This window comes from Salvia splendens, chromosome 15 (assembly GCF_004379255.2).
Source record: "Salvia splendens isolate huo1 chromosome 15, SspV2, whole genome shotgun sequence".
Lineage (NCBI taxonomy): Eukaryota > Viridiplantae > Streptophyta > Magnoliopsida > Lamiales > Lamiaceae > Salvia > Salvia splendens.
This window is the reverse complement of record NC_056046.1, coordinates 22,619,083-22,625,594: the sequence shown is the minus strand read 5'-3', so window position 1 is coordinate 22,625,594 and position 6,512 is coordinate 22,619,083. Positions and strand designations below refer to the sequence as shown.

Here is a 6,512-nt window from a genome sequence, read left to right as displayed (position 1 = left end):
TGAGTTTGCTAACATTGCAGAGAAGTCTTTGATTTAAACTGGAAAGAGAACCTGATTTTTGCAGCTAGAAAATAGACAAGATTTGGAATTGTTTGACTACTAAATTCGGGAAATTAAAGTTCTACCTATAACTAACCATCTGCCAAGAACTGCCATGAGAACTATAGCTTCAAGCTCCAACAACAATTGAGAAAACAAGGCCAACAACAAAACTTGACTTTCACTTGAATGACGTGAATTTAAAGTAAAATTCTAAACTACATTTTGTGCTCTAAATTAAAACATGAAAGCTAACTCTTACTATTGAAACTAGAGCAGTAGACATTTTTAACTAAAAGCTAATTAGTTTGAGGGCTTGGAAGCAAATTAACACCTACGTGGACCTAACAAACAGAACACGAAATACTACATAAAACTTATCTACTTTTCCAAAGATGGCCACTAAAATATTAAGGTCAAACTACTGATTAAAAGAAAGCATTGCATATGAGAATGTAAATCAAGAACAATTCAGCACAATTTTTGGACTCCAAGGGCTATTAAGCTGACTAGAGAAATGCTACAACTAAATCCCAGCATATCAACTACACGATTGAATATATGTAGTGTATCAGAACATTCAACAATCATCCAAAATACTAGAGCATTAAAACTATGGAAACTAAATTAAAGTGTAGAATTTTGGAAAATAATCCCAATGCAACATTAGATGGAAAGAAACAAAATAAAGCAATAAAATAGTGTAGCAGCTAAATCTTTCTCAAACAGCAGCCGTGCTCCTCCAGCTTTAAAGAGAGAGCACGAGAGAGTAGTGAATTTGGTGATCTTCAACCATTATCCCTAAATTCCCTCTCCATTGTCGTAGAAAATTGAGCAGCCTCGTGAATGTGTAGGGTGAATCCCCTCTCTCTCTTCTTATATGTGGCGGCTGATTTCTTAGCTAGGTCAAATTAATTTTCTCCAATATACTCTTCTCACCCTCCATCTTTTAGCCTCTAGATTTGTCCTTTTTATGCTTTTTTGCTCCACATTTATCTATCATTGCTCTCCCATATGCCTCCACTTCTATTTCTCTAATTTTCTACACCAAAACATAAAAAAAGTGTATATCAAATCCAATTTAAGCTCAAAATGATCCAAAATAAAGTGCAAAAAATACAAGCGATCAAGCCTCCTCACACTAGAAGTATGCTTGTCCTCAAGCATGTAGAAAAAAGAAAAGGATAAGAGTAAGCATTTATTGCACATGACCCCTCAACTAACTAACAAAAAAAACACAACGAGAAAAAAGAAACACAAGAAAATAAACAAAGAGAACAAACTAAGGCACACGAAACAAGTCAAGCAGCCCATTGGTCCTCTTCTACAGATTCTCCCACAATCCTAAGATCCCGTAAAAAAGTCATTCAATCCAATCACAACTCATGACTCCAATTGTCACAAAGTCAAGAAATTAAACTTGAGTCAGAATGTTCTGGTTCACTCAACTTACAACTCTCAATTTGAAATTTTCACTCAACAAAAGAATAAGCATTTCATCTCAATAAGATGTGGTCAAACCTTGCAGCTCAATAGGGACTTTCATTTTCGACATAATGGGGCTCAGGGGTTAATAGATATGTACGTAAGGGCCTAGGGGTCCTAAGCTTTAAGAAATGAAAATCACATCATGCATTGACAAATTAGAAGTTGCACTTACCAAAAACCATCAAGCACTTACAATGTGTTTCAGATAAAATAAATAATGCATTGCATGCTTTAAGTGAGGGGTGTCATCTTCTTATCTTCATTTTCTATCTCCATCCTTTCTGCCTTCTCCCATTCTTTCTTTTCTTCTCTTCTAATTTTCTTTCTTCATTATGCTTTTTCTTTTTCATTCCTCTTCTTGTTTCTGTTTCACTTCTTTTCTTGATCAGTTTCTCTATTTTTTTTCTAACTATTCGACTATTGCCCTTCACTTCCAAGCTTCACTTTCTTTTCCTCTCATTCTCTCTTCTTCATTCTTTCCTTCTCATTATCTTTTTTTCATTCTGCTCCCTTTTTTTCATTCTTCATTCAGTTTCATTTTTTTTCTTTGCATTAGTACTTGCCTTTTACGTTTTCCTTCATTGATTCTCCCTCTTTTGTTTCATAAGCTCGAAGCATTGCATTTAACTTGGACCATAAACATGTGTACAAGATGGATTCTAGTAAGTGCAAAAAGATATGTTGACGGAGGCTAAAATGAAGTCTAAAATGAAGCTTAGGTTGGAAATCTTCTGACTCATGAGAAAGAATAGGTCTCAAGCTTCAAAATGGCTCACTGTGGATAAGATACCAAGGTAGATAATCAAAGAAAATAAGGCTCAAAGTGCCTATCCTAAATGTCCTCTATGACTTTCAAATATTGACCACACCATATAAAGAATCAACGAAAATAAAGTCGCTCAGAAGAAATTAGAGAGTGTTTATCATCAAGGCTCAAATCTCACATTATGTGGCATCCATCCAACTCAAATTCAATATTCCATCGTTCTTAAATCACTTAACCAGAATCATGTAATTAAAATTGAACTCACCAAACAAAAGCATAAATTATTCATCTCCGAAAGTGGGGAGAATCAGGTAGGTACACTTAGGGCATGCTCGACTTGCTACTAAAACAACCAGGCAAATAAACGCAAAATAAACAAACAACTCAAAAACACAAAGACACAAAGGCCCTCCTCACACTAAGGCCTTACTTGCTTGTTAGCAAGTTGGGGCTTAGTGTGGAAGAAAACTCCAAACACTAACCAATAGACAAAACATAAAATAAAAGAAAGGGAAGGGGGTCACCGGGTGAGCTAGGCAGGGCAGCTTCTGCACGTTTCGTCTTAGGCATATCATGGATTGGGCAGTTCAACCTCTTTTCCTTGAGTGGGCAGCATGTTGTGCTGTTGCAGCCATTTTAATCACACCATCCTCAGGAAGTGTGGTCTAGGGTCAGGTATGGGCTCTCTCTCTTGGCTCGGAGGTAGCTGGTTCGGAGTCAGCTGGCTTGAGGCCGCAGTCTTCTTGTCCTCTTTAGATTTAGCTGGCTCCTCTGCAGCCTTGGTGGATTTCTCCTCCTCCAACTTCTGCTTTATCATCTTACTCCCCTGCACCTCAATTTTTCGTATCCAAGACAACCCTCTCATTTAATCTCCTTCTTCTACTCTTTTGGCATTTTCACTCCACAACATTGTAACATAGAGTAGAGAAGAGAAGAGAAGAGAAGAGAAGAGAAGAGGGATTAGTGCAAACCAAAATAACTCTAAAGTTAGTGGGGAAAAATCTGAAATTGCAAAGGGAAACAAAATTTTGGTAAAAGAATAAGCCCAAAACTGAAATTTGTCTTTGGTAAAAACTCTATTTCCCTTGCAAATTCTCACACAATTAAGCACATTTCTCAATAACCCCAAAACTAACTAAGGCAGAAAAGGGAAAAAAGTATTTACAAGAAACTTGAATGCTTTGTGTAGCCTACTTTGTTTAAACATGTTTTACTTAGTAACCTCAATTCAAGAGGGATTCAAACTCAACTTGTATAGGCTAGCAAAACAATCAAGAAATACACTCATTCTATTTTTGGCTTTTTTCTTTTTAAGAAAACTTACTAAAACAAATTAAACTAAATCAAAATATATACAAACATGTTTTGCTGTTTTTTTAGTTTTTCAATGTTTTTTTAAGAAATAAACCTAACTGACAAAGGTATTTACAAAAAACTTCAAAATCTTTTTATTGTTTTTCATGTTTGTTAAATGTTTTTGGATTTTCTAAGAAAGTCCTTTTTACCAAACTAAAATCAAGGAAAATATTTACAAACTAGACTTTAAGACTTTATATCTAAAGATCAATGTATAAAATAAGTATAACCACAAAATGAGAAAGATGAGAGAAACTTACTGGACTTGTGCTCTCCAAAGGCTTCTTTCAGCCACTTAAGATTTCCATGCCTCTCTTCTTCTCCTCTGTCATAGTTATTTCCAATTTGTAAGCACACATTATCCTAGATACAAACAGTTGCCCAAACCAAAATAAAGGATCAAAGAAAACTTACTAAAGTAAACTTTTGAAAAAAAAGGTATATACAAACAAGAGTCCTAACATTTCTTTTCTTTTTTTTATTTTTTGTTTTAGAGCTTTTTTGGATTTTTTTAAGAATAAAATTTGAAGTACACTTAGTTAGAAAGATGTATTTACAAAAATCGAAAATCTTTTTGTAAATTTCTAAAATTTAAATTTTTTTTATTTTCATAGAAAAATATTCACAAGAAACAAAAAATTGACTAAAAGTATTTACAAAATGAGCTTCTAAAATATCCAAATACTATATAAATCCAACCAATGAACATAAAATGGGAAACAAGAAAACTCCCTGGACTTGTTCACCCCATAGGCTTCCTTAAGCCACATGTGATTGGAGAGCTTTCCTTCTTCATTCTAGTCATAGTCTTTTCAACCTTTGAAACACCTTGGATAAGAAGCACTTCCTAAACAAAAGAAAACGCTCAAAAACAGAAAATTAAAGAAAGTCAAAAGCTATTTATAGTGTCATAGAAACAAAATCAAGTAGATAACATCGTAGTCCCCGACAACGGCGCCATTTGAAGACAGGTGTTTTTGCACGTGTGTCGTGTGCACGTGTCCCTCCTTCAACAAGATTTATAGTTTCCCACTTTTGTAGCTAATATTACAACGTATAAACGGCAAGAGCGGGGTCGAACCACAGAAACTAGGGACCTACTCGAGATCGTTTCTACGACACGGGGTTGGTGTTAGCAACCACGCATTAAGCACTTGAACATGGACCTAAATACTAAAGTGGGAAACTTGATCTCTAAACATGAGCTTAAACTTAACCTAAACTACCTGCGGCCGAGAGATGCTTGATAATATTTTGTAAACATGAGTTTGCTAACATTGCAGAGAAGTCTTGGTTTAAACTGGAAAGAGAATCTGATTTTTGTAGCTAGAAAATAGACAAGATTTGGAACTATTTGACTACTAAATTCGGGAAAGTTCTACCTATAACTAACCATCTGCCAAGAACTGCCATGAGAACTATAGCTTCAAGCTCCAACAAAAATTGAGAAAACAAGGCCAACAACAAAACTTGACTTTCACTTGAATGACGTGAATTTAAAGTAAAATTCAAAACTGCATTTTGCCCTCTAAATTAAAACATGAAATCTAACTCTTACTTTTGAAACTAGAGCAGTAGACATTTTTAACTAAAAGCTAATTAGTTTGAGGGCTTGGAAGCAAATTAACACCTACGTGGACCTAACAAACAGAACACGAAATACTACATAAAACTTATCTACTTTTCCAAAGATGGCCACTAAAATATTAAGGTCAAACTACTGATTAAAAGAAAGCATTGCATATGAGAATGTAAATCAAGAACAATTCAGCACAATTTTTGGACTCCAAAGGCTATTAAGCTGACTAGAGAAATGCTACAACTAAATCCCAGCATATCAACTACATGATTGAATATATGTAGTGTATCAGAACATTCAACAATCATCCAAAATACTAGAGCATTAAAACTATGGAAACTAAATTAAAGTGTAGAATTTTGGAAAATAATCCCAATGCAACAGTAGATGGAAAGAAACAAAATAAAGCAATAAAATAGTGTAGCAGCTAAATCTTTCTCAAACAGCAGCCGTGCTCCTCCAGCCTTAAAGAGAGAGCTCGAGAGAGTAGTGAGTTTGGTGATCTTCAACCACTATCCCTAAATTCCCTCTCCATTGTCGTAGAAAATTGAGCAGCCTGGTGAATGTGTAGGGTGAATCCCCTCTCTCTTCTTATATGTGGCGGCTGATTCCTTAGCTAGGTCAAATTATTTTTCTCCAATATACTCTTCTAACCCTCCATCTTTTAGTAATTGCAATTTAGCCTCTAGATTTTTCCTTTTCATGCTTTTTTGCTCCACATTTAGCTATCATTGCTCTCCCATGCCTCCACTTCTATTTCTCTCATTTTCTACACCAAAACATACAAAAAGTGTATATTATATCCAATTTAAGCTCGAAAAGGTCCAAAATAAAGTGCAACAAATACGAGCGATCAATCGTCATTTCATTTATACACATGTAGATCTACATCGCACCGAAACGATTTTATTGTCTACTAACTTTATCTCTCTCAAAGTTTATTATAAAACTAATACTCACTCTATCCGCAAAATGTTATCCATGTTTGACTAGGTGTGAGTTTTAAAAATTGTGAAGAAAAATGAGTGAAAAAAGATAATGGAATGTAGGCCCCACATTTATATATTAGTTTTATAATAGAAGGTGAGTGTAATGAGTTGGTGGAAAGTAAGGTCCATTTACCAAAATGGAAAAAAAGCAAAGTGGACAACATTTCACATACGGATCGAAATGGCAAAACTGCACAACATTTCACGGACGAAAGGAGTATATAAATGTAGGATCCACCTTCTACTAACATTTTTAACCAACTTTTTACTAGATTTTTTAAAACTCGTGCTGGGT

General features: G+C 34.8%; 1 long non-coding RNA gene across 1 annotated transcript; it reads right to left on the bottom strand.

Annotated features, from left to right (window-relative positions):
• Nucleotides 1-545: 545 nt before the first annotated feature.
• Nucleotides 546-5,772, bottom strand: LOC121768231. Its single transcript, XR_006043319.1, has 2 exons — nt 3,910-5,772; nt 546-3,192 (listed from the first exon to the last, which is right to left on the bottom strand). It is a non-coding gene; the product is annotated as an uncharacterized LOC121768231 (long non-coding RNA).
• Nucleotides 5,773-6,512: the final 740 nt, after the last annotated feature.